Raw genomic sequence first — 27,170 nt, 5'->3', positions numbered from 1 at the left:
GTTTTTTTTCTTGCGATGAGTGATGTATTTTATTTTGATCATTTGGCTGAGAACTATTGACCAGAAGGAGATTAACGTCTTCGCTGTGAAATATCTGTTCACTAGATGTGAAGGAGGGTGAGCGTGAATGTACCGATGTCTCAGTGTGCCCGGGTGCCATCATTTACCGTCTCGTGGAGCTGTGACATTCTGTGCTGCTCCCCACACTTCTCTCCCACCTGTACCTGCCCACGTGCTCTGAAAATGTATGACAGTCACTTTTACATTATGTAAGAACATGTATTATTGTACATTCTTTCTACCAATATCCGTCCCACATTTAAACCCACCATCTTTTTGGAATCATTCACATTCAAAAACCAAAGGAAAACCAAATTGCTTTTCAAAACTTTTTGGAAAGCTCAGCATTCATCCTGTGCTAACTAGAGTCCCTGGCCCACTGGTGTCATGGCCCCACGGCTGAGTAGGGATCGCCCTAGCCTGCTGTCAGTGTTATAAGCCTGAGATGTGTGTGTCCCACTCAGCTCGGACTGCCACAGCAAAACACCACAGGCCGGGTGGCTGATAGGACACAAGTGTGTCCTCTTCTCACACGTCTGGAGGCCGGAAGTCCAAGATCAAACTGCAAACCTGGTCGAGCTCTGGTGAAAGCCTTCTTCCTGGCGTGTGGAAGCCTTCTCACCGAGTCCTCACGTGGTAGGGAGAGAGACAATGCCAGCTCTCCAGTGTCTCTTCTACAAAGGACACTAAGCTCATCGCGAGGGCCCCTTCCTCATGACTCCCTGGAAACCTAATTGCCTCCGAGAGGCCCCTCGTCCAAAACCATCACTTTGGGGATGAGGACTTCAAAATGTGAATTTGGGGGAGGCACAAGCCAGGCCATAGCGTACAGCTTTTGTGTGCTCTCATAGTGCTCTAGTGGTGGTGGCAAGGACATGAGCCAGCTTGTCAGAGTCCCTGGGGGTGCAAGTCCCTGAAAGAGGTAGGTGTGTGCAATGTTGTATTCGTTTCCAAAGCCTGCGTCTCCCACCACACGCGCGACCTCACTGGGTCCTCGCAGATCTGGTACACTTGTTCTCACGGTGAGGACCCTGAGACTCGCTGGACTCAGGGGCCTAAAGTCTCTTCCACGGTTGGAGCAGAGGCACCACAAGTGCTCCATCCTGTCCCTGCCCCGCAGGCACGGTGCTCCGGACCCGCTCCTCCAGAGGGGAGGCCAAGATAAGGACAGAGGAGAAGTGAAAGTGGGCGGAGAAGCAGAAGGACTGGTGCGCAGAGAGCCATGTCACATGCTGGGTTGTGGGACGAGGCTGCTGGTGGCTCTGTCAGGACAGAGCGATTTGCCGGGAAAAACTTACCCCTTTTTCCTTTGCCGGCTTACACCCAAGCTGCTTCCCTCCTGGGGGCCTGGGAACCTAACTCCAGAGTCATGGATGCAAGGCCCAGAGAGGCAGGCGTCTGTCCCCAGCTCCCGACTGGCCCCTGAGCTTCTTCTTCCCTCCGGCCAGAGGGCGTCACTTGCTGCGCGTCAGCTACTGGTTCCCAAAGGAGTCTCCCCTGAACGATCTTGGCCACGGTTGCAGCCTCTGCTTTCTGTTTTTAGAAACAGCAAAAACCACATGAGAAGACATCGCTTCTCCAATAAGGGGTCACCTGATAAATGTCGGCTTCCTACCCCAGCAGCCCCGAGGAGGGGCTCTATTCATGGCTCAGGTAGGTGCGGGCCTTGGGGTCACCCCTCCTCTGCCATACCGTCCCCTCTGCCGACCCTGCCCAGGCTCCCTGCTACCTCATACATATACCCATATACGCCAATAGATATTTTATGTATGTGTATGTATATATCTCTATCTCTATGTGCTGAGACGTGCATTATCTATGTCTGCGTCTGTATCGACATGGGCTGATCTGTCTCTATACAGGCCGATAAGTACACTATCTAGGTATACGTATATACCTAGATAGCCTGATATTTACATTAAGCATGTATACATGCAGAGGTATACACATATATGCAGGTGTACCTGTGTGTATATGCCTACCTTTCTTAATGTTCGCGGTGCACCCTGTGCTGTGCTAAACCCTTGGCCAATGTTACCCTCCTGCCAGCCCTCTGAAGCCGAGACAGGCCATTCCACAGACGAAAAAGCTAAGAGCAGGAGGCATTAGCTGCCCAGGGATACACCGCTCGTTAGCGGTAGGGCAGGGATGGAATCCAAATCCACGGCTTCCCCTCTCCAGGGACTGAGCTCCACTCTGCACTGCGCCCTCAGCCCTTCCCGGTCCAGGCGGCCCACCAGCTGAAGCCCCCACCCCCAAGCCTTGCCCCCGCACCCCCCCCCGCCCCCACCGCCCCCGGGGGTGCCCGGCGCTGGCTTGGATTCCCTTTGGGGTAAACCAATGTGGCCGGGCTCTTGCTCTTATCCTAAACCTGCTCTTTTCCTTCCCAACTCTCTAATGTTATCAAAACAAACAGAAAGCATGGTTTATGGTGCACAGGGCTTAATTTGACTTAATATATAGAGCGCACGTATGCCTCAGGAATCCATTAAGTTTAATCAAGTGCAGGCTGTCGACCACGTCCGAGGAAGGGCCTGAGCCCCGGCGGCCCGGGTTCACCCACAGTTCACGTGGCAGAAATGAGTGAGTCACTCGTCAATGGCACAGCCAGGGCTGGATTACCCCGCGGCTTCCTTCCTTAAATGGACAGAGATTCCAAATGCTTCGTGAATAACAAAGGCCGTAATGTCCCACTCGCCAGCGGAGCGCAGGCCAGCGAGCAAAGGACCCGCAGCAGCTGTTTTTTTCCAGTGTGCTCACGGCTGCAATCCTAGCCCCCCCTCAGCTGTCACGGTCAAACCTTGTGGGGTCCGGCAGAGAGCACAGATGGCCGGGGGCCATCGGTCCCTCCCTTGGAAAACCGCAAGCGGAATCTGTGTCCTGCGGACAGGGCTCCCCCAGTGTGCTCAGCGGCCAGCTCCCTGCCCAGGGAACAGCGCTGCTCTTATTGGAAGGGAATCAGCGTTGGCCGTGGTGCCTTGGCCATTGCAGCCACACTAAGAATGCGCAGGGCAGCAAACCTCATCTTCCCCCTCAAACCTTGTCTACTCCTTAACGCCTCATCTACTCCTCCCTTTCTCCTTCCTGCCTTTTCGTTCTTGATTCTCCGGATGCGTCTGTCTTGGAATACTGGCTACGTGTTGGATAATTATTAAATGTTAAATGTATTAAGTAATCACGGCACAACGCGCTCCCTTAATTAAGCTACGGCAGAGGAATACAAAACATCACCGCCATGCTGACTTCTGATCCTTTCCTGCAGGAGGCAGAGGTCTATGAAAAACTAAGCTCTCGCGTTCATTACCGTCACCTATAAAGACTCTCCATTCTTCTCATAAAAAGGAGGAAGTCAGTGGGATAGAAGAAAGAAACACTCTGAAGGGGACTGAGATCAGAACGGCATAGAAGGTCAAGGACATGAGTTCTGGCACCAGTATGCAGGGGCTTTGGATACCCGCTCTGTCACTTTGCTGTGGGACCCAGGGCAGATCCCTCCCACGATCGGAGCCTCAGCGTTCTCATCTGCAAGGTGGGAACAAGAGTACTGAGCATCTTAGGGTGACTGTAAGGGGTAAGTGAGGAAACGTGGACTACTCTGTTGTTAGCAAGAGCTCGGGAAACATGAGGTCCTCCCTGCCCCACAATATATCGACACTTTCCAGCTCTGGTGGAAACAGCACTTGCACAGGCTTTCGCAGATCACTGAAGGCAAAGCAGCTGCCCAGGGGAGCTTGCTGTGATCCCAGGGCCTCCCCATATTAAGAGAACTGATTGTGTCAAGGCTGATGGAGACGTTGGTCCCTGGCCAGACTGCAGAGGCGTGAGGACCTCTTTCCCGCTCGTGACTGCCTGGGTTTGGTGAGCCTCTTTGAGGAGCTTTTTTTGTTTATTTCAATGGGGTCAGTGTCCCTTTCCTAGAATGGGAACGGGGTCAGTGTCTCTGCCCTAGAAACATCGCATCCCTGCCTTTGCCCCTTAAAGAGGCTGCTTTGTTGTGGCTCTTGTTCTATCTAAATTTTCTTTAAATTGACCTCCTTTCTCCATAGCGTACATGAAAATTCTGGGCTCCGATCAAATGTTTCTCAAAGGAGCCCTAATGCCTTTGGTCAGATGCCAAATAAACAGTTTTCCCGCTGGGGAGAGGACCCTCTTGTGACATATACCCAAAGCCCCACAGGCCATGGGGGCATTGACCACTGCAGTCTCTGCAGATGGAAAGAATCCCAGGGCCTCTCTCTCCCCCCGAGAAGACAGCACACAGTGCTTGCCCCTCCATGTTCCAGCTCCTTCTCCCTGCTCTTTGTCTGTCTGCCCTGCAGGGCTCTCCCTGTCCTCCGGCTCAGCCACTGGTCCAGGATCAACAAACATGTTGACTTACAGTAAGCCCTCTTGGCTCCCCCCGGGTCGCTGCTCCCGCCCAGTGCTGAGAGCCACTCTATGGCATGAAAATGTGGCCGAACACCCAATCAATGAAGCCAGCTCTTGTGGTTTGAACCTACTGAGCCTGACCTAGCACTCCAAGAGGCTTGTTGGGTTTCAGTGGCTAAAAGTATCCAGTGTGTTCATAGTTATTTCTTGACACAGATTTCATCTTCTACAATGGCCTCACAAATAAGGACTGTGAGCATCATGGTGCCATGGAGGATGGACTTAGAAAGAAAGAAGAAAGAAAGAAAGAAAGAAAGAAAGAAAGAAAGAAAGAAAGAAAGAGAAAGAAAGAAAAAGAAAGAAAGATAGATCTGGAAGAGTATAAGCCAAAATACCAGAGGTTATATCTCCACTGTGGGATTATAGTTCGTCTAATTAATTGGCTACTATTTTTTTTTTTTTTTTTTTTTTTGGTTAGTGGTCTTCCTAAATTTTCCATAATGCTCATGTGTCATTCTTGTAACAACAACAAAAAAATACAATTTACATTTTAAAGTAAAAATTACTGAAACAGTAGCCTGTGAATTCATCACTCTTTCCTCTAGGATGAGCCAGAGGCTGACAGTTTTCCCTTTTTTTTTCAGGTATAAATCATTATTTGCTCTGTGTGAGTTGGTGAGTGCTATTGACAAGGCTATTTTAAACGAACAAGCTTATTTTGGAAGGTTATGATGGTCTTGGAGGGAATTACCGGATTTGAGTTGGGCAATGTCTTGGATGCAGCGCCTGTTGTGATGAACAAGAGAAAAAATTACCGACGGGCTCTTTGGCTGGGAGGAAGCAGGATCAAGCCTCTTCAGGTTTACAGTGGATTCAAGCAATTACTTTTTTTATATGTCAATTAGAAATCCAGCACCCCCTCAAGAGGCTAAGCATGGATCGTATGTCTCTTTACACATCTCTTCTCAAGGCCATTTGGTTAAGGAAGGAGTTTGACTTTGCAAGTGTGTGTGCTGATGTGCTTTTAGTAGGTGGCTCACTCATGTTTTCAGAACGTCAAGGCGGTATTTGTAACATAAAAGAGACGTGTCGACCTACCTTTCTTGTCAGCCCTAGGTATTCAGATCCCACGTTATGGGGACACAGAAGTGCTTTAGGACCTCCTCTAACGCCCAGAGAAGGTTGAGTGCACTGTGGTTTGAACCCCCACTTGTTCCCCATGTTGGCCGTCAGGACACGCGGTGCCTAAGTTCAGCGCCATTGCTTTCTCTCTGTCCATGAATAATGGAACTTGCTGAGCCAGTGTTTCAATGAGGGTTTTCTGTCTGTTTCCCCCCGGGCCCCAGGGAGACGCCTGTGTGCACAGGCTCCTGGTGTGAGGGCCACTGCTGAACCGCTGTTGCTGCAGGCTGGGCCAGGAGCCGTGGGATGCCAACTCTCAACAGAGCAGATAAGGCTTGATGGACCCTGGCCCTGGGCAGGCTGGGTGAGCCCTCTGTTTGAAAAGGCTTAGGAGGTATTGGGAGAACCTGGCAAGGTGAGGCCAGTGACAGGGAATCAGTGCTTGTCCACCCGCTTGGATTTGGTAAAGACCTCACAGACATAGGAGGTCAGTGCCAGGATTATAAATAAAGAGACTTCCAGAATATTCTGGGGCTAACCTAAGGGAAAACTGTTGGAGAACTGCTCTCAGGATGGCCAGAAGGGAAGCTTTTGATAATTTCATAGCAAATGATTATTTCCTCTGTAAATCGTGTGCAATCGTGTTACTGCTACATGTTGTAAATGACCTTGTGTGCGGAGCCATTGGGGTGGCTCAGAATCCAGTGTGTTCAGAAACATCAGAACCCTAGTACCTGCATACTAAGTCAGTTTTTTTAAAAAAGAGAACATTTTGGGGGCGACTCAGTGGCTCAGTCGGTTGAGCATCTGACTTCAGCTCAGGTCATGATCTCACAGTTCGTGAGTTCGAGCCCCATGTCAGGCTCGCTGCTGTCAGCACAGAGCCCACTTCGGATCCCCTGCCCCCTTCTCTCTCTCTCTGCCCCTCTTTCTCTCACAAATAAATAGAACATTTAAAAAATAAAAATAGAAATAAAGGGAACATTTAGGACCAGGCACTGTCCATCCAGGAAATAGGGTGAACGTAAAGTGAGTCCTGCCATCTGACCTGATGTGGCATACTGGTGCAGATTTGCTTTGCATCATAGAAGCTTCCATCCAAGTTGTTTATAAATTGTTTGGTGGTTATGGGGGCAATGTGAGTCCTGTTTTCTTGTTGACTTACACTGCAAATTCAGAGCTGCCAAAATTACGAAAATAAATCTTAATTTGGGCCAATATAAGTTCAGAATTTGTGATTACTCAAATGTGATCTCTGAAAGTTTATTTATTTATTTTTTTTTATTTATTTTAAAAAAAATTTTTTTTTCAACGTTTATTTATTTTTGGGACAGAGAGAGACAGAGCATGAACGGGCGAGGGGCAGAGAGAGAGGGAGACACAGAATCGGAAACAGGCTCCAGGCTCTGAGCCATCAGCCCAGAGCCCGACGTGGGGCTCGAACTCACGGACTGTGAGATCGTGACCTGGTTGAAGTCGGACGCTTAACCAACTGCGCCACCCAGGCGCCCCTGAAAGTTTATTTTTGCCTACTCAGCTAGTTGCCTCTCTAGAGAGAATGCAAATCAATAGAACAAAAAACCCAATGAACGATGTTTGAAACCATTGGTGGAAGCAACCCTTTCCACGCACCCTCAAATATTTTAGTTAAGAACAAATTACAGGAAAATTACCATTGTCCTAAACAAACAAACAAACAAACAAACATGCATCAAACACTGCTGGTTACCATGGGATAAGGATATGAAGAGAAACGAGATGGTCTCTGCTCTCAGCAGTTAAAACCAAGTCGTTGGGGGCGCCTGGGTGGCTTAGTCCATTAAGCGTCTCCCTCTTGATATGGCTCAGGTCATGATGCCATGGTTGTGGGCTTGAGCTCCATGTTGGGCTCTGCATGCTAAGCGTGGAGCCTGCCTGGTATTCTCTCTCTCCCATTCTCTCTGCCCCATCCCCCTCACTCTCCCTCTCTCTCAAAAAAAGAAAAAAAAAAGAAAAAGGAAAAACCAACATGTTGGGCTTAAATAAATTGAATATAGGATGGAATGCTTTAAATACATCTTTTTCACTCCCAGTCATGTTAAAAGGGGATACAGGGATCCTTGCAGCCCTCCTGTACCTCATAATCAAATCACAAACCCATGAAGCCTGATATCTGATCCAATCAATGGAAAGGTGTAGCTTTTGCAAAACCAGTAGGCAACCAGTAGCTGGCTTTTAGTTCTCTTCTGGCTTAAATTTCAGCAACATTCGTTGCCACTGACTGTTTTCAACTTCTTGTCACTCTATCTTCCCTGTCTTTCTCTTTCCTGGTTTCCTCCCACCTCTGTGAATATTCTTTTTGAGTCTGGTATTAGTCCTCTTGCCAATCATATAATGCCTCTGTTTTCCCGGGGGCTCATCTTACTCCGGAAACGTCTCTGGACAAGCTCATAAGCACCCGTCACTTCTGCAGTAGGTTATATTCAGCATAAGGCACAGAAATCTGCCCTTCACATACCTGGACAAGTGCAGCCATCCAACACTTCTTCTTCTTCTTCTTTTTTAAGTTTATTTGTTTATTTTGAGAGAGACAGAGAGAGCACTAGTGGGGGAGGGGCAAAAAGAGAGGGAGAGAGAGAATCTCAAGCAGCCTACTTGAGGTCAGTGTGCAAAGCCTGATGGGGGGCTCGAACTCACAAAACTGTGAGATCATGACCTGAGCCAAAATCAAGAGTTGGATGCTCAACCGACTGAGCCACCCAGGTGCCCTTATGCTTCTGAGCATCAAGTGACACCAAAAGAGGGGATTGTTAGGCTGGCAGTGTGAGTAATGGACAGGATGAGGAGACAAGGCAGGTGGACTAGGAGCCTTTTGTGACCAGGTGAGGTAACAAGATGCTTGATACATATTGATCTGTTGTATCATTTACTGTACCTCCTGTATGCCTCTTGCCTGGGTCTTGAGTTCTGTGTATAAGCCTGTCTCCTTTACCAGGCTGTGAGCTCCTTGAGGGGAAGGACCATGACTTTCATCTTTGTGTCTTTAGTCCACAGTAGGTACTGTAGTATGACTTACTTGCACCAACAGGGCCATGGTGGGGTAGGAGAGGACAGCTAGGGAAGACACTTTAGATGCTGATCGTGCTTGTTGACCAGTTGGATGTGGAGCCCGAGGGTATAGGAGGAGTCAAGGAAGACTCTGAGCACCAGGTCGGGGTGACTGGCAATGGTGAGACCATTAACCGAGATAAGGTGCATGGAAAGAAGGGGTCAGTGGAGCCAACACGTGGGGTTTGGTGTGCACAGTGGAATTTGGATGTGGAAATGTTTGGAGGCAATGGCAGCGCCAAACTTATGCTGACCTGCTATGAATTAGTCCACGAGATTAAAAACATGAACACTGGGAACTTAAAAAAAATTACATTCCTGATTGAATAATGGCATCTCTGGGTTTAGAAAGATCTTTTAAAATCATCTAGCCCAGTTGTCTGTCAAACACTTTAATCCTCTGTAGAACATTCCTGCTGAGAGTCTTGTACTTTGGTCTCGGTTCGTGGGCTTTCTCCGTATTTACAGTGTTTTTCCTTTTTGATTGATTCTTTGAACACTGTGGCCTCTTACTCTGTTCTAAGTTTCTCTGGGCTTTTCTGTCATAACAGATTTTTTTTTTTTATAATTAGCTGTTCAGAGAAACCTTCCATTGGACATTTATTTACCTGGCTTGGGTGTTCATAATTTCATCACTGGACAGTCTGAAAACAGGGTTTCCTCTAAACTCTGTAAGAGAAGCTTTGGGTTAATTGGGAAACGAGTTAAGAATTGGGTTCGCTCACAGTGACGGCCTCTTCTCAACGTTTCAACGTTTATTTATTTTTGGGACAGAGAGAGACAGAGCATGAACGGGGGAGGGGCAGAGAGAGAGGGAGACACAGAATCGGAAACAGGCTCCAGGCTCCGAGCCATCAGCCCAGAGCCCGACGCGGGGCTCGAACTCATGGACCGCGAGATCGTGACCTGGCTGAAGTCGGACGCTTAACCGACTGCGCCACCCAGGCGCCCCAGCAACTGCCTCTTCTTAGCCCAAAGGTTTCTACTGCTTTTGGATTATCTGACTCTTAGGGAAGCTGGAAGCAGACTGCCTGGGGGTGGATATTGGCTGCACTACCTACCAGCTGAGAGACTTTGGGCAGGTTATTTAACCCTTTGGAGCCTTGGCTTCTTCTAGAAAATGGAGATACTCATGGTGTTAATCTCATAGGGCTATGGGAGGGTTAGTGTGAAATGTTTGGGGGCACCTGAGTGGCTTATCCGTTAAGCTTCTGACTCTTGATTTCGGCTCAGGTCATGATCTCATGGTCGTGAAATTGAGCCCCTCATTGGGCTCCACGCTGAGCATGGAGCCTGCTTAAGATTCTCTCTTTCTCTCTCTCTCTCTGTCTCTCTGTCTCTGTCTCTCTCTCCTTCTGTCTCATGTCGCTCACTTTCTCTCAAGAAAAACAAAAGTGAAATGCTTAAATGGCCTCTGCCGTGTAGTAAGTCTTTTTTTTTTTTTAATTTTTTAATGTTTATTTAATTTTGAGAGAGAGAGAGAGCATGAGCAGGGGAGGGGCAGAGAGAGAGAGGGAGACACAGAATCCGAAGCAGGCTCCAGGCCCCGAGCTGCCAGCACAGAACCTGATGCGGGGCTTGAACCCACGAACTGTGGGATCATGACCTGAGCCAAAGTCAGACGCTCAACCGACTGAGCCACCCAGGCACCCCCACCATGTAGCAAGTCTTAATAAATATTGGGTCCTATTATCCCTATCTCAGGCACATCCTCCCACACAAAGGACAATCACCACTAGGAGAAACATCAAGAAAATGAGGAAAGATAACAGAGGCCATCCTGGCCTCCTCTAATGACAAAGCAAGGAAATGACTAGACTCAGTGAGGTCTGAATGTGATGGAGAGGAAGCGTCCACACTGAGCCAAGAGCCCCTCAGTGCGCAGTTTTCCAGGGAGAGAATTACAGGAAGACGCAGCTTCCGGCATTTAGAAGTGAGAATGTTTTCATCATCATTGTAAGGCTGATTTTAAATAGTTTGGCTAATTAGGTGGTGATTAAATTATACTGCTCCCATATGCTTGTGCTTTCTTCTCTGCAGAATATATCTGCCCAAAAAGTTGTAGGTGAATTATATGTTTGTAAAGGAATGTTTTGATTCTGTGCACATAGTAAGCACTCAAATGTATTGAATGGTTACCTATTTTATAAAGCTAGGAACAATCATAATAATAGCAGCTAATAAGCTGATAAGGATTTACTTTGCACTTCACGGAATTATCTCATTTAATCCCACGAAGTTGGTAATATTATTCTTTCCAACTAACTCTTGAAGAAAGCAAAGTCTAGAGGGCAATGAATTCTCGGTGTCATCAAGATCTCTCTGTCATTTCTTTGTTTGCCTGTTTGGATTTTTGTTGTTGGGTATTCTTAGAATGCACCTGCAGGAGAAGTGATAGAAGTGACTTTCAATACAGCTCTAAATAGACGTGACTGCTAAAGAATTAGGAGGAATGGCATATGGCGATGCTGAGGATAGAGCCGTGGGCATGGCGTGGGGACTGTCAGAGTATGATGGACGGAGGAGGCGTGGGGAGGAGGAAGAACCGGGAAGACTGGGCGGAAGCCACCCGTGAAGCAGACTCGCAGTGAGCCCTTGGGCAGAGCGGTCATGGGCAAGCCTGAATGACCCTGGCTCTTCTTCACCTAAGACGGTCCTGGCTCATCATAAATGAACCCCAATCATCTGTCTGGAGTCATCTGTTATTTCCTCCTCCCAGGCCTACTTTCCCGATGTGGTAAACTACCTCCTGTTGGCAAAATGTACTGTTTCTTTCCACATGTCTCTGTTTTTACTCATGGTATACCAGCTATATAAAACGTCCTCTTTCAAGACCCAGCTGGTTAACGTGCTAAAGCCACGACTTCTTTGAATATAGATGATCTCCAATTCTTGTAAAATTCTGCAAGATAGGCTTATTATTTCCATCTTGCAGATGGAGAAACAGAGACTAAATACTGAAGTCAGCATTGCACAAGTAGATCTAGGGCTAGCGGATTGGTCTGCCTGATTTTAAAGTCTGCTACTTTCTCCTTTTCCCGTGTCTGTAGAAATTCCCAGTCACCTTTTGAGCTGCAGCCCTCATGCCGTTTCCTCTGTGAAGCTTTAATGGAATTCCTCAGATTTGCATATTCCTTTATAGTCCTGTAACACTCTGTACACATTACAAAAACACTATTTATTAAGGTTGTACTCTGATTACACGTCCGTGTGGTTGTCTTGCTCCCCCAGTATGGGCTTCCTAAAGACATGTCTTTATATATCTTAAAGGTATATCTTATATATCATAAAGGTATGTCTTTATATATCTTTATAATGGCACCATCACTCTATGTCTTCGCATTGCTTGTCATATAATATGCCCTTAATGAATTATTATGGAATTAATGAATAAATTAATTAATGCTCAGGAGCTCATCTGTGAAGCTGTGAGCTTCCTCCTCCTTGCCAGATTATTGATTCTGTCCTAAGTCTGTTCCCTGTTGGCGTCCCACACGGGCGTGATGAGCATTAACCAGATGGCTAGCCACAGAGATGTCCACCCTTGGACTCAAAGCCTGCTTCCCAAGCCAGGGTGCTGGAGACGACTGGAGACCATCCCAGGCCCTTGGCTATCCGGTGGCCCCAGTGGAGGCAGCAGCAGCAAATCCAAGAACGAAGTGAAACTCTGGATTTAGCCTTCAGGATCTGACCTGGGAGCAGAAGTCTTTGGCTTTCCCGATGCAACCCATTTTACAGCCTTTGCTGAGTCACTTCCCATCAGCGTTACTCAAACAAAGATGCGCGTTAGGTGCTGTGGCTGCTGTGGCTGATGCGTTTTCCAAATGTGTGCTGTAGCCAAATGTCTGAGCCCCATCCAATCCACAGTTTATGTTTCAATACAAACAAAGTCACACAACCTCTCAGAGATTCGCCCACGGTTCTTGTCAATCATTCCTTGCCCTCTCTGCCAGTCTGTGACCTACCGTCTTTCAGATTCCATCCACTCTCCACCTTCAAGACATGATGTGGCTTGTTTCCAGAAACTGAGATGGTTGCAGAATAAGCCGAGCCAGCCTCTGTCACCAAAAGGGTTAATATCCTCCCCCCCAGGGATTGACCACAGCTGAGCTGCCACCCAGGTGCAGATAGTGACAAGTTTATACAACCAAATGGTGCAACAGTGGGCACCCTGAGTCTTGAAGAGGCATTTTCTCCAATGTTCTGGTCTTAATGTACAATGGCAAGAAATCATTTAACTTTGATTATTGGTGTCGTTCTACCAGGAACACAGACTCCTTGCAAGAGTGACCTCTATCTTGGCTTATGCTGTTGGTCCCAAGTGTCACCCGGTTCCGGTTTGTATTTGTTATACACAGAAGTGGCCAGCTTCCAAGATATAAGTTTCCTTCTTCCTTGCTGCCCCCTTACCCAGCCCCAGCCTGCTAATAAGACACAAGCCCAGCTGTGCATTCACTCTAACAAGAGGGGGCAGGTATTGTACTGTGCATCTGGGTGTGTGAAGAAACGCAGCCATCAGAGAGCAAGCATTTAAACAGACCCGTGCAAACAAATGGGGATCTTGTCAAGTCAAGCAGACCCAGGCTCAGGCTCAGGCTCAGGCACAGGCTCAGGCACAGGCAGGATGGGCTGCCGTTGGGTCATTATGGAAGATTCTCCACATGAAGGTAGTCCCTGTCACCAGGCAGGGTAGGCTCACCACAGGGACACTTCCTAGGAGCCTTTGGGAGACTGCATTTTTTTTTTCTGGCTAAAAACATTATGTAAATGCTTATGGAAGAGCCATTAACTGATTAACAGATGAGTATGAATTAGCTTGTATGATTAAGTGATTAATACCCATTGTAAGCAGAGCCCAAAGAGAATAGAGTCTGATGCAATGAGACTAAATATTTTGCCTAGCCTATTACAAGGCTTTTAGGTAGATGTGTGGCATCTCATGTGGGTGCGATTTCTTCTAATATTTCGTTACAGTGAAAGAAGAAAGGATGAAGGTGCAGAAAGCCAATCTTTAATGGATCTGGATGCGTTGTACGCACCCCCACGCTAACCCTCCCAGCAACTGTCATCCCTACTGGACAGACGAGGTGAGAGGACCCAGAGAGGCTAAGCAGGCTGTCCGAGATGGCAGACCCAGAGCTAACAGCTAGGATGGACACAAATCCCACCACCTTTCCACAAGGTTAGCCCTCCACTGGGAATCAGAGATTTAAAGGAAATGTGTGGCTTGTTTTTGAATTGGTTATAAGAATCAGTGATGGCTGTGACAATGATGATAAGGAAGACATCATGGTGGTGATGACTGTCATCCTTACTGTGAGCCAGACACCGTGCTAAGCTTTTCACATTTATTATTTTATTTACTCCTTATAAAATGCCTGTGAAGTAGGTGTTAGGAACCTCTTTTTGCAAATGAGAACATCAAGACAGTAACTGGGTAGTTGTGCTGGAATTTCAGCTCAGCTCTTTCTGATGAGAAAGCCTTATTTCTGGTTCCTGTACCCACTGGCCCCTGGTCTGCTGGAGTGGGACCCAAGGACAGACAAGAACTCCCAGCGAGAGCCTGATGTCAAGAGGCCTTGAAGCAACAGATTCAGGGAACAGAGCTGGCGCTAGGATTTACTTGTTCTCCATCAGGATTTTGACTCAAAAAGAAAAAAATGAGTAATTTAATACTAGAAAAGAGTCTAGCATCATTGAATTATGTCTAAAATAATCAAATATTAGCTGGAAAAGTAAAGAGTTGGATTTAGGTATACACTTTTTCTTAATTTTATTTTCTGTATTATTTTTGGATATAAAGGTTGGCAGTCAGATTTAGCTAATTTAATGGATTACTCTTGAGATGAGAAAAAAGATAAGTGATTCCCATTAAGATCTATTACAGGAAGAGACTGAATATCCAGTGGACAATATGAGACTTTTGGGTGCTTCAGGGTGAGGATCCACCCAGGGGAATCCAGGGTGAGACTCTAGTGCTGAAATGCAATTTGTTTCTTTCCAACATTGCCTAGAGATGGGGCCAAAACCAAATCCAGAGTTTTTTACTTGGAAAAAACAAATCAAATGCATGAATTAAAACGGGCTAGTATTGGGGCCCCTGGGTGACTCAGTCAGTTAAGGGACCAACTCTTGATTTCAGCTCAGGTCATGATCTCACAGTTCATGAGATCAAGCTCCACGTCAGGCTCTGTGCTGGCAGCATGGAGCCTCCTTGGGATTCTCTCTCTTCCTCTCTCTCTGCTCCTTCCTTGCTTGTGCACACACACATACTCTCTCTCTCTCTCTCTCTCACTCGCTCGCTCAAAATAAATAAATAAACACTAAAAAATGTGTTAGTACTACTTTGCTCAAATGAACACAAGAATTGATCTAGACAGAGAGCCTTGCCATCAGTGCAACAGTGTTAGCCAAATGATGAGCTGCGAAAACTTCCTTCCCTTCTCCCCCATCCTGGTCTTCACAGTTTCCTTCAATGAGGGGACTGCTTCCGGAAATGCCAACACCAACGTGTGTGGAGATGTGGCCCTGGCTTCAGCCTTCTTCCCCCTGTCATCAGACACTGAATCTTTCTTCTGGGTCAGTGTTCAAGTGAATTCGTCAGACAAATAAATCCATGCAGGTACTTAGCAAGTTGTTAGACATTATAGTAGGAGTGGCTCCAACCATGAGATGTGCTACCAATGCTGAGTGTTTTACGGATGAGGGCATGTTGGCTAGGAGCAGTTTAGGGGTGCTGCTTTATGGGGGCGTGGCCAGGTTCCCCATGGACCTCAGCCAGGGAGAAGTGGGGCTGCCGGCCAGACATGCATGCAGTGGGGGGAGCACAGCACAGATCAGCAGGTACACGGTGAGTCTCCACCGGGATACTTATGTGGACCCACATTGCTGACCCCAGTCTTCTTTTCTCTACGAATCTGTGACAGGACCCCATTTGGACAAGGACCCTTCTATTTGCCCCAAAACCCTGAGTTTTTGGAAGGCAGGAGCATGTCTTAGCCCATGTGGAGCCAGCACCTTGTTTATACAGGTGTTGATTAATGTCACCAACACCAGTGAAGAGGACAGTGTTTAGCAATCATCTGTTCTTGATTAGTGGCTCACCTCTATTATCCATGTAACCCTATAATCCATATATCCACATGCCAGATTTCCCCTCCCTTTCTAAAATTTCCCTCCCATACATGTTTTCCCATGTATCTATCTATACTTTCACATTTTATCACGTGTATTCTTGTAATGTACTCCCGAAATAAGTCACTGTGTAAATAAACCAATGAACAGAGTGCTCAGATTTGTAGGAGCAACACAAGCTACCACACTTTTAAAAACGCCTTTTAAGAAACATGGTGAAATTATGACAGTTCTTTGCTGCCCAGGTCCTCTACCTGATCTCTTTCTGGACCTCCTCTTTGTAATGTTATATTAGAATAAGTGGCCATCGCAATGTACATGTGTGCACGCTTTGCCCCCAAATTCCCATCTATCCAGTACTTGTTTTCTTCACTTAATGCCTTAGGAAATCTCTGGTGAAGTCCCCTGACAAATGTCAGTGCCCTGAGTGCCACAAATGCATTTGAGCTTTGTATTTTCAGTATTTGCAAATAAGGTTGGAAGATTGCTTACCTCAAGGGACAGGGCATCAGCTCTGTGGAAAACTAGGGCACAACAGCATTAGGGGACCTGGTCCCCAGTCCCCAGAGCAGGAAAGCAGGTAAATCGGAGGCTGGTTTATGCCTAGTATTGGCGATGCTGTCCCTGTCACTGGGGTTGGGAGGCAGCTGAAGCCAGGTGGGCGAGGAGCAGAGCGGCTGTGGTCCCTCTAAGGTGGCCAGATGGCAGGGAGCTACCTGCTGGGCACAAGAATGGCCAGCCCAGGCATGGGCACTTTTTTGCTGGAATTTGCTCTCTGTTATCAGGGTGCCAGGTGACACGGGTCATCTTCCGCTTCAAGCCAAGTCACAGGACAACAGGAGAAATCTACCACCTGGCTGAGACACCTCAGTGAACAGCCCTCACATGGGCTGAGCTGCAAGTCAATGCTCAGAAAACAAAACTCTTTCTTGTCTGGTCCTAAAGGGCTCCTCCCGTCCAGTCCTATGCAGAAGCCTGGCTGCCTGTGGGTCTTGGAGGGCTGAACTTGAGGTTCGTTTACCAGCCGTAGCTCCCACTGACTGCAGGTGCATTGCTGACAGTGACTTCATCCTGCCCCATGCCCACTCTTGCCCCCTCGCCGTCCCCTGTCTTCCCGGTATGGCTCACTGGGGGATGGGAGTCGCAAGACAGTTAGCAGGGGTTGAACAAAATGAGTTGATCGGGAAGAGAGTTTCATATAAAAGTAATAGCCTGGAATAGAGCAGGTTTGGTGTGGAGACAGGAGTGAGCAGGTTGTCCGACAGAAGCCGCAAGCTCTTCTAGCCGGGGCCTCGGGCTGGCTAGTTTGAACCAGGAAAGTAAGGATTTCAGTAAGGTCTGCCTTACAGCTGAGTCCCTCTTGGGGGTTAAGAGTCACAGATGTACTGCCATTCTTTATCACCCTCGTTACCTCTCGGGGCCTGGCAGGGGCCATCAGCTGCACGAGCTGTGTGTCGTGGGCGCTGAGCTGTGTGTGTTAGGACCCCGCCTCCAATAGATCTTACTAACATTATTAATGTTCACAGGCATTTGGGGGTCCCTCCTCTCCTCCAAACCCTGCCGATAATTTGAGAAAGCCCCTGTGATGTGCCAATTCATGGAAGAGAAAAAAGACACGCGAGCCCCCATAAAAGGAATTGATAATTTCATCTGACCTGAATCCTAGGTTGTAGGCAACAAACCTTCAGGAAATGAGATTGGGACCTTTGGCTTTGATAACAGCCTTGGTTCTCCTGTGGGGGGGGGGGGGGTCAGTCTTTTGTTTTTGGCAAACCATCTTCAAGTATCTGGAGCCTACATGCTGCCTTGAGGCCTGCGGTGAACAACCTTTATAGGTGTTAGTCTGTTCAGTAATAATGCTGAACGTGGGGCCACATGAGGAGCCCTCAGGAAGTGCCCTGCATGGGACAAGAGGGAGGTGTGCGTGACAGGAGGGAGAGAGGATGCTGAAGACAGGTGAGCTGCAGGGGCCTGAGGAGATCTCCAAGGAGGCCAGGGCCCAGGGGGTCCCTGCAGCCCCACGAGGCACAAGCCTCAGTGTGCTCATGTGTGAGCACCTGGGAAGGTGGGGGAAATGGGAGAGTGGCCTTGTACCCAAGCGGAAGGGGGACCAACACATAGATAAGGCAGGATGAGAGTGAAGAGGGGGCCGGCAGGGTGATGGCCTTGGAGAGCGTTCGTTGCTGGGGAGAGTTGAGAGCCATGTTCCCGGGGCCCATCAGCTTTGTCTTGAAGGCATCTGGCAGTCTGTAAAGTTCCAGGAAACGTGGGGCTGTGGGGGGATGCCACTGGCTGGATGGGCACACTGAGCAGCTTGGCCATCTTTCGGCCCCGCCCGGCCTGTGGCTGATGCCCTTGTCTGGTGACACTTGAGAGAAACCCAGAAGCTTCACATGACATTTCTCATACGTGGAGGCCCCTGGGGAGGTTGCCCACAAGACAGGAAATCCCAGGTCCCGCTGGGGCCACCATTTCAGAGCTAGAAACCAGGTAACCCTTGGGGAAGTGAGACTCCACAGGGCCTCCCTCCAACCCCCCACTTGGAGGATCACTTGATCTGAGCCAGGAGCAGGACCAGGACCGGCCAGGAGACCTCTGCAGTGTTTACCCAGAGTGCCCACCTTCTTTCTTCCTTTGATCAGCTTCCCCAAAACCTCCTTTTCCAGTGTCCTTATCTCTTTCCTCTCTCTTATCTGTGACAATCCCTTCTCCTACTAATGATTTTATAAGTTCCTTTATATGGGGGTGTAGATGACAGAGATGGTTTATACATTCCGTATTTTAAGAACGGCAAAGCCTTGACCCAAACACCAGGCCCGAACACTGTATTCACTTTAGTGCATTTGAGGGGATCAGGTGCATGCACTGAGCTGGATTTGGGGTGGCAGGGATTTCCCGTGTGGAAAGAATGGGCCTGACGTTTTTGAGGTGCGGTTATGGAGTGTGGGGTGTTGGTACCAGTAACACTGGACTGGCAGTCAGGATATTGCTCCCAGGCTGTCTGTTCTCAGTCTATCAGGTTAGTGATCTGGCCCAGGTAGATGACATTTAAGAGCTTTTCAGTTCTTGAAGTCAAAGATTTTCCTCATCACACAGGATTCACCATCCTGAACCAGGAGAAGCAGCTAAAAACCCTGGATTCCAGCCCCGGTGCCATCTAGACAGAGATCGAGTCAGAATGGACCCTAGTGGAAATTGAGCCTTTCAAAGTAACGTCAACATGATGCTGGCACCCGGCCTTGGGTCTCTTTACAAAGGAAAGGGGAGGAGCAAATTCAGGTAAACACCAGGAGAGAGGTAATCCCCGTCCTCTGTGGCTCCTAGCACTGACCTCCACCAAGGCCAGCCTATAAGGGTTGGTGTCAATGATGTAAAGCTTGAAACTTGATCCCTTCCCAGGGAACAGAATGGGGGTGCGGTTCTTGAGAAACCAGACTGAAGAGAAATTAGCCTTCACCAGCTGCTCCTGTAATTGCATTTAAATTCAGTTAAACTAATTTCTTACACTTGATAAAAGCAGTTGTCTTTCCAAATCATCCTCAGACTCCTCCATTCCAAACACAATATAAATATACCACGGCCTGGTTAGAGAGGTCCTTCCTTCTGGGCCTCTTTGTCACCTTACCTCTGTTCTTGGCCCTTCGCTGGGGCACAGTTTTTTGTAAAGAGCTCAGAAAGCTGAACTGCCCTATTAGCATAAGAGTCTGTGACTCATTGACTCACAGATTGTAAATCACACTCACATGGGATTTTAATTAATTATATTAATTTTAGGGGAAACAACAAAACTGAAAAGTCTACAGTGCTTCATTTACTGAGAAACTCTGAAATGTCTTTTATTTTTAGCAAGAGCCATAAAAACATCTCATACTGAAATAATGCAAAAATCAAGGAAGGGTTGTATTACTCAGCGTGATCGCGCCCTTTAAAAGGCTTTGACATTTTCTTTATTTTTGTAAGGTTTTTTAGAAAGAAAAAAATATATATTATATTACATACACATCTACACATGCATACGCTACCCAGATCCTCTCTGCAAGAATATTCACAACTGACTGCAATTTGGTGTAAGGTGGTTCTATCTCAAAGGGGGATTAATTACTAAATTATCATAAAAGCATGCAATTAGTTATCTTCATTTAAGAGACTGCCCCATGGTAAGAGACTCTCAAATACTTGTATGCACATACACACTTCATTCGTTGTTTATTATTCATTTGCATTTATTCATTTAGTCAAGCTAATATATATCAGGGCCTACTATGTGCCTGACACGTTGCAGGGGCTGACAGTACAAGGTGAACTTAATAAGACCAGTCTGGAGGTGGAGGTGCATAGGGTTCCACATGGTTAAGCAGCATCATAGAATCAAGGGTACAGGGCTGTGGGAACAAGCAGGGAGCATCTGAGGGCATCAGAGAGAAAGGGAAAGGACAGAGGGGCAGTGACATAAAGGAAAGCCAAGAGTGAAGATCTACAGGTTTTAGTTCAGGAAGTGACTCTTACCCGCCATGTGTGTGTCAGACACTAGCCAGGTGCTGGGGAAGCCAGCAGTGAGCAAGCTAGACACAGCCACCCCTGTTTTGGAATTTACAATCTAATTAGGAGACGTTAGTCGAATAATAACACAGGAATAAAATTGCTATTTTGGTAAGAACCTTTAAGGAAAAAGTACAGGGGCTTTAAGAGTATACACCATGTAGCTAAGCTACATGGTGAAAATGAGGGTTGGCTTGCTTGAGAAAGTGACAATAGAGCAGAGACCTGACAAATTAACAGGCATGGCCAGAGGAGGGACGGTGGGAAGAGTGTTCCAAGTAGAAGGAACAGATAGGCAAAGCACTATTAGAGAAAGCTTGGAATTTTCTAGAAACCAGGAAGAAGTCAGAGTGAGTGGAACACAACAAGGGATGATGAGGTGGGAGGTGGGGAGGTTAGACCCTTCTAAGACCAAGGTCGGACAGGTGGGCAGGGACAAGAATATACAAAATTTGGGCTTTATGCTAAAAGTAGTAGAAGTACAGTAACACACTAAAAAAAACCCCACCCACAATTTCTTTAGGGAAGAGAGTTATGAATTTAAGTGCCTTACATTGTACCAGAAGCTCAAGAAAATCAGTTATTGTCCCTCTTTCTGTACCCAGCTCAGGTCCTTGACTAGGCTAATGCATGTATTCTGCACCTACACGTTGGTCTCCAGTAGTATATTTTGTACTGTTGGTTCTGATTTTGATTTTTAACCCAGTTTGTCAACTTGTCTCCTGCCTCCATGATTATTTATGGTTTCTGCTATGATTAGCCATCTGGATGATGGAATAGCTCATTCATTCCATGATTCATTCAACAAATGCTTATTGAATATCCCTGTTGTACAATGATTTATCCCTCATTGAACTTACAGTTTCACAAAGGTGTAAGATACATGCATAAAAATTATAATATTGAATGTTATACTGGAGGCCCTAGACAGTGCAAAGGAAGGGCAAGAAAAACAACAACAGTATGTTCATAGGACATCTAAAATAACCTACAGATAAATTATTAGAATTAATGAGGGATTTTTCCGAGGTAGCTGGATACAATAGCAATATACAAAACTCAATTGTATTCCTATAAATCAGTAAATAATTATGTAAAACATATGAAGCAATTAATATAAGTATGTTTTTAACATATGGAAGATATGCACAGACAAAATTTTAACACTGTATTGAGAGATATTAAAGAAAACCTGAACAAATTGAAAAATATACCATATTCATGGATGAGAAGACCCAATTTTGGAAGGATACTAATTTTCCCCAAGCTGATTCATGGATTCCATGTAATCTTAATCCTAGCCAAAATTCTAGCAAGGTGTTGGTAAAATTTGAGAAGTTGATTCTAAAAGTTAGATGTAAACACAAAGAATCTCTGACTCTTCTGAAGAAAACAATGAAGTAGAAAGACTTGCTCTACCAGACACCAGATTTGTTTTAAATTGTAGTAAAGGCAGCATAGTCTTGGCACAGAATGGACAGATGGACTAATGGAACAGAATAGAGAGAACAGAAAAATGATAAACACATGTGTGGACATTTGACATATGAAAAAGACGCATGGCAGATGAATGAGGAGAGGAAGACATTTTCAATGATGAATTCCAGGTAGACTACAGATCTAAGTGTAAAAGGTGAAACTATAAGCTTTTAGATGACAATATAGAATACTTTCACATAAAAATATATGCAATGTCTTCTTAAACAAGATCAGAAAGGAAAGATACATGAGTTTGGCTACATTAAAATTAAGAACTTGTATTCACCAAAGGATTCTACACAAATAATGAAAGGTCAGACTGTAAATTGGAAGAAGATGTAAATATGTTATGTTACAGAATATGTAATATATGTGTCAATAAATTGAAAATCTATTTTAAAAACCTACTCCATATCAATAAGAAAAACTCAATTCAATAGAAAAATGGACAAAACCCAATAAATTACCAAAGATGAAATCCAAATGGCCAATACATAAGTGTAAAAGCATTTTATGGGTAATGAGGGAAATGCAAATTAAAACCACAAAGAGATAACTCTACATACCCACGAGACTGGCAAGTATTCAAAAGTTTGGCAATACCAAGATTGGATAAGGTGTGTAATAGTGAGAAGTCCAAACACTGTGGAGTGGAAGGGAGGTGTAAGTTGGTACAACTACTTTGGAAAAGAATTGTCGTTATCCACTCCATTTGAAGATACGCAAAGATAAGCTTATAACTCTGTGCTTCCGTATCACATATGTCCTAGAGAAACTCATGTATGTGTACACTTGGATAAATGTACCAGAATGTTTAAGGCAGAATTCCTGATGATAACTAAAAACTGGAAATAAGCCAAATGTTCTCTTACAAAGAATGGATAAATAAGTAGGATATTCATAAAATGAGGACTGTATATCAATAAAGATAGATGTAGCTATTTGAAGCACAAATGACTCTCAAACAGTGTTGAACAAAAGGTAAAAGGCAAAAGGATACGATGTGGAATGATTTCCATTTGTGTAAAATTTCCAGTCATAAGGACAGGTAAAATCAAACCATATTGTTTATGGAGACATGCCAAAGTGGTAAAACTATCAAGTAAAGCCCAAAAAGAATGATCACAGAAGTCAGAACAAAAGTGGCTTCCAGGGTAGAGGGACAGGGATATGACTGGAGAAGATACCTGGAAGGCTTCCAGATGGCTGGCCACATTCTAATTCTCGACCCAGGTGGTGGTTACAGTAGGTTCATGTTACTATTATTTGTAAAACTGTACACAGGTCTTTAAGATATTTTTCTGAATGAATATTATATATCCAAACCAAAATTATTTTGTAAATTGCATGTATGATTACAGTTTTCCTGTGGATTTCCAGTCTTCTGGAATCACTCTTCTCTTTAATATCCAAGTAAGAATAATGCATCTCCATCATGTGTGACTGTGATTTAGTGTGGCTGTGACTAGTCCCTATCTTCATGAAATGCTTGTTAGTTTCCTGATTATTTTAAATGGCTTCTCACTCTAAACTGCTGTCCCAGGCTGCACCTGGCCCACCTAACCATTGTCCTCTCTTGCGATGATGGTGTTGTAATCAAGTGACCTCAGAACAGGGTACTGGTGTTCTCCCCTAACCCTATTCAAGCACAGAAACAGCCATCACCGATCTGTTTGGATCATGCAAACCATCAGTTAAGTACATTTGAGTATGCACAAACATATGAATATTTACTTATTTATAATTTTTATACATGTACTACCATGATTAGCTACAATTTCAAGGGGATGTAAGTCCACATTTCAAAAATGTTGATTTTTTTTTTTTTGGTCATCATCTTGACGGATCTGATTAGTCATTGTTATTTTTTTTCCTTCAAATGTATTTAAGAGCCATTTTCTGGAGGTGAGTTTGTTTGCATTATCAGCCTTAATTCCAATCTCTAGTTTCTTTGCAGAAATGTTTTAAAATCACTTGGACAGCTTCTGTGAGGATGAAGTTAGTTAAGGCTAGATGACATAATAAATAAACTCACTCAACACCCCCATGTGTAAATTATAATACATTTCGATAGGTCAAAAGTAATAAATAACACTATAGTAGTTATTGTTTGTGGGGTAACAAAGTAGCCTCAAAAACAACAAACACCTGTGGTTTAAAACAACAAACACCTATTATTTCATACTTAGTGTATGTTAGTCATCCAAGTATGGATTAGATAGGTGCCTTTGCCTGAATGTCTCTCATGAAGTTGAAAGTATCATTCAGGTGTGCGGTATCATCTGAAGACTTGCTGGGATGGGGGGGTGGGGATGGGGGAAGGTAGTTTCTTTGCTTCCAAGCTCACTCATGTGGTTGACTTGCCACATGGCCTCTCCATGGGCTTGCCTTGCAATACCCGCAAGTGAGCAATTCAGAAGAGAACCTAAGACAGATCTCACAATTGGACCACAAAAGTGAGCTCCGCCCACCCACCCCCCCCCCAACCCCACCAGCCAGAGCCAGCTTCAGGAGCATATAACCTGAGCAGTCACACTGGGTCCTGTGTTTAAAAGGGCCCTACAGTTGGTTTAATGCTCTATTAATAATTTTTTTTAACAAAGGGGTCTACATTTTTATTCTACACTGAATCCTACACATTATGTAAGCAAGTCCTGTTTTGCTAAATGTCACTGAAGTCAGATAGGGCTACATTTCCCCAGGTGAAAACACCTAACTCGAGGACAATCAGGTTCTCTCTAAGGAACTTAAATTAGAGCCAGAAACTGGGAAGAGGAGTCGAGTCCTAAAGTGTCGCTGCTTCTGAGGTCACCAAAGCAACGTCAGCTCTTCCCAAGTTCTGGACATTCAGCTCTTCCTTGGACTCCATGATTTATTCTGGGTTCTTTCTGATAAACTTCTCTTTTTGCTTCATCAAACAGTGTTTTGGTTCTGTTCCTTGTAACTGAAGTATCTTAATGGATTCAACCAACTTTACTGGTTGGCCATGCTTTGGCTAGGACTATACAATGGCTCTACCCCAGTCAGAGGTGTGCTGGAGGTGGGTTGCACACACTTGGCAGAGTCAATTTTGTTCATTTCTCCTCAATTCCACGTTCAGTAATTCCAGAAGGTTTGAAATCTGCCAGAGTGGGAGTATATCCACCACAGAAACCAGAAAATGTCACAAACCAAGAGATCCAGTTGCTGAACGTTTATCAGCTCACCAATAGACCTAGTCCTGCTTAAGGTGAGAACGAGGGAGTTACAGGAGACCAGGATCTGTTGGAACAAGGCAGAGAATAAACAGCCTACAAACAAAACAAGAAAAATCTAAATTCTTAAAATTAATGGTGTAGTGACTGCCTTAGGGGAGACATTCCAGCCCACCCCATGGTTGCTTTTAGCAATCATGAGATCTTCCCATCCAGTTTATTGGAACAGGGGTGGGCCCATCATCTAGGTGGACCAACTGGATTTTGAAATTGGAATTTGAAATTCAGATTTAGTCATTCCTGTTCAAGGTGGCAGAATGAGTGAAATATTTGTTTCTACTCCCTTCCGAGACTCCAATAGAATGTACAAGAATAAGTCTTCAGGAGCATCATCAGCAAACACGATATTTTAGCAAATGTCAGGGGCGTGAAGGGAGTTTGGGAGCAAAGAGTTTTGCTGGACGAAAGGGGTTTTGATGAACGAAACAGAGTGAGGGAGCATCAGCCCAGAGAGCCCAGGCAGCTACTGCTGAAGCCTGGGAATGCTCCAAACTCAGTTGGTAGGTAGAAAATTCTACTTATTCAATGACCATGCCAATTGCTTCTCCACGATTCCCTCCCCTCTCTTCTCCACCACCCCTAGAAAGGCAGTCCAGTGTTTTACCCACAGGCAAAACAAAAGGGGTCTCAGCCTTTTGGGACCCAAGAATTAGGTCTGCTTGGGAGGATGCTGTGCTCCTGGATGAAGACCTCTCCATTGCATCTGGAGACAACCTAGCCCCAAACCCAGCACCCCACCTCACCAACTCCTCCTTTGCTTATTCTGAAGTAAAGCCTGCCAATTGCAGCAGTCTGCTTGCATCTACAAACGCCCCAGTCATTCTGATTGTGAAAGAGCAGAGAAACAGACATGTGCTTTCAACACAGAGAAGACCCACCAAGCAACCTAGAAACAAACCAAGTCATTCTCCTACCTGCAATTCCAAGTAGACAAGCGAAGTTAACCAGACCTCAGAATAAAGTGAGCAGCATAAAAACAAGACGAAGCAGAATGAAACACAATAAGCTGACCTTGAAAAAGAAGATAAGTAAGAGGATACAAGGGAAAACTGAAAATCAACTAAATACACAATACAAACATCTAATTAGTATCCTAAGTGAGATACAAAATGTGTGGCCTTGACACAAGAACAGGATGCTTTGAGAAAAGAACAAAAGAAACAGGCAAACTGTGTGAATAGGGCAAGAGTGAGCTCAGGTGTGCTGACCACAGGACTACTGATGTAAAATTCGGATTCGGAGGTGGCCATTTCCTCTGTGTGGGATGGCATTGAGGGAATCTCAAAGCTCAGGAACTGGGCTTGCTACCTTCCCCCACGTGCGTGCAGCAATAGAAGAAGCTGACCTGCAGAGAAAAGCAGAAGAACAGAGTAAACAGAGAACACAGAGAAAAACAGAGCAAGCAATAAATAGTACAGCCTGGATTCCCAATTTCCCTCCAGTTCCTATTTTTGTGCTCCTTGAGACATCCCACTGCCTCTGGATTCTGTGAGACACCCCCGCAACTCTTTAATACTTTTCCCTCTTGGTTCAAATTAGGTCAAGTTGGTTTTTGTTGGAAGACAAGAATCTTTTTTTTTTTTCAGTTTATTTATTTATTTTTGAGAGAGAAAGAGAGAGTGTGTGTGCCTGAGAGCAAAGGAGAAACAGAGAGATGGGGAGAGAGAATCCCAAGCAGAATCCACAGGGTCAGCTCAGAGCCTGATGCAGGGCTCGAACTCATGAACCATGAGATCATGACTTGAGCTGAAACCAAGAGTCAGACGTTTAACTGACTGAGCCACCTAGATGCCCCTAGAAGACAAGAGTCTTAACCAAGACAGGAGGGTTGGGTAACAGGAAGGCGGTCCAGTCTCAAGTTCCTGGGTTTCCTCAGAAGTCTCAACCTAGTGGGTATCCTGTGCCCTTGCTCTTGTGGTTAACTTTTCCTAAATAGTGTGCTGACATTCAGATTGTACAGTTGGACAGCAGATGCCTCACATGCAGTGTTTCCTGCATTTACATTTATTCTCTTAACATCTTGAAAGAAAGATGGGGCTTAGCCTGCCAAATCTCTAAGCACCTTATAATAACCTATTCAGACATCCTATGGAAGGATTAATTTAACCATTTCACACATTAATACAG

The 27,170-nt window shown here is 45.6% G+C and overlaps 2 long non-coding RNA genes across 3 annotated transcripts; one reads left to right on the top strand and one right to left on the bottom strand.

The window, feature by feature from the left end:
- On the bottom strand, positions 1-16,435 carry LOC121015117 (uncharacterized). The gene is made up of 3 exons (XR_005783628.1): positions 16,264-16,435; positions 1,359-1,593; positions 1-237 (listed from the first exon to the last, which is right to left on the bottom strand). It is a non-coding gene; the product is annotated as an uncharacterized LOC121015117 (long non-coding RNA).
- LOC121015118 (uncharacterized) lies at positions 11,972-23,433 on the top strand. 2 transcript variants are annotated; one of them, XR_005783629.1, is made up of 4 exons: positions 11,972-12,974; positions 13,612-13,819; positions 15,104-15,259; positions 18,868-23,433. It is a non-coding gene; the product is annotated as an uncharacterized LOC121015118 (long non-coding RNA). The 2 variants fall into 2 exon arrangements; XR_005783630.1 differs by lacking the exon at positions 15,104-15,259.
- Positions 23,434-27,170: the final 3,737 nt, after the last annotated feature.

Source organism: Herpailurus yagouaroundi, unplaced genomic scaffold (assembly GCF_014898765.1).
Source record: "Herpailurus yagouaroundi ecotype Mexico unplaced genomic scaffold, PumYag 205, whole genome shotgun sequence".
Classification (NCBI taxonomy): Eukaryota; Metazoa; Chordata; class Mammalia; order Carnivora; family Felidae; genus Herpailurus; species Herpailurus yagouaroundi.
This window is presented reverse-complemented; position numbering and strand designations above follow the sequence as displayed.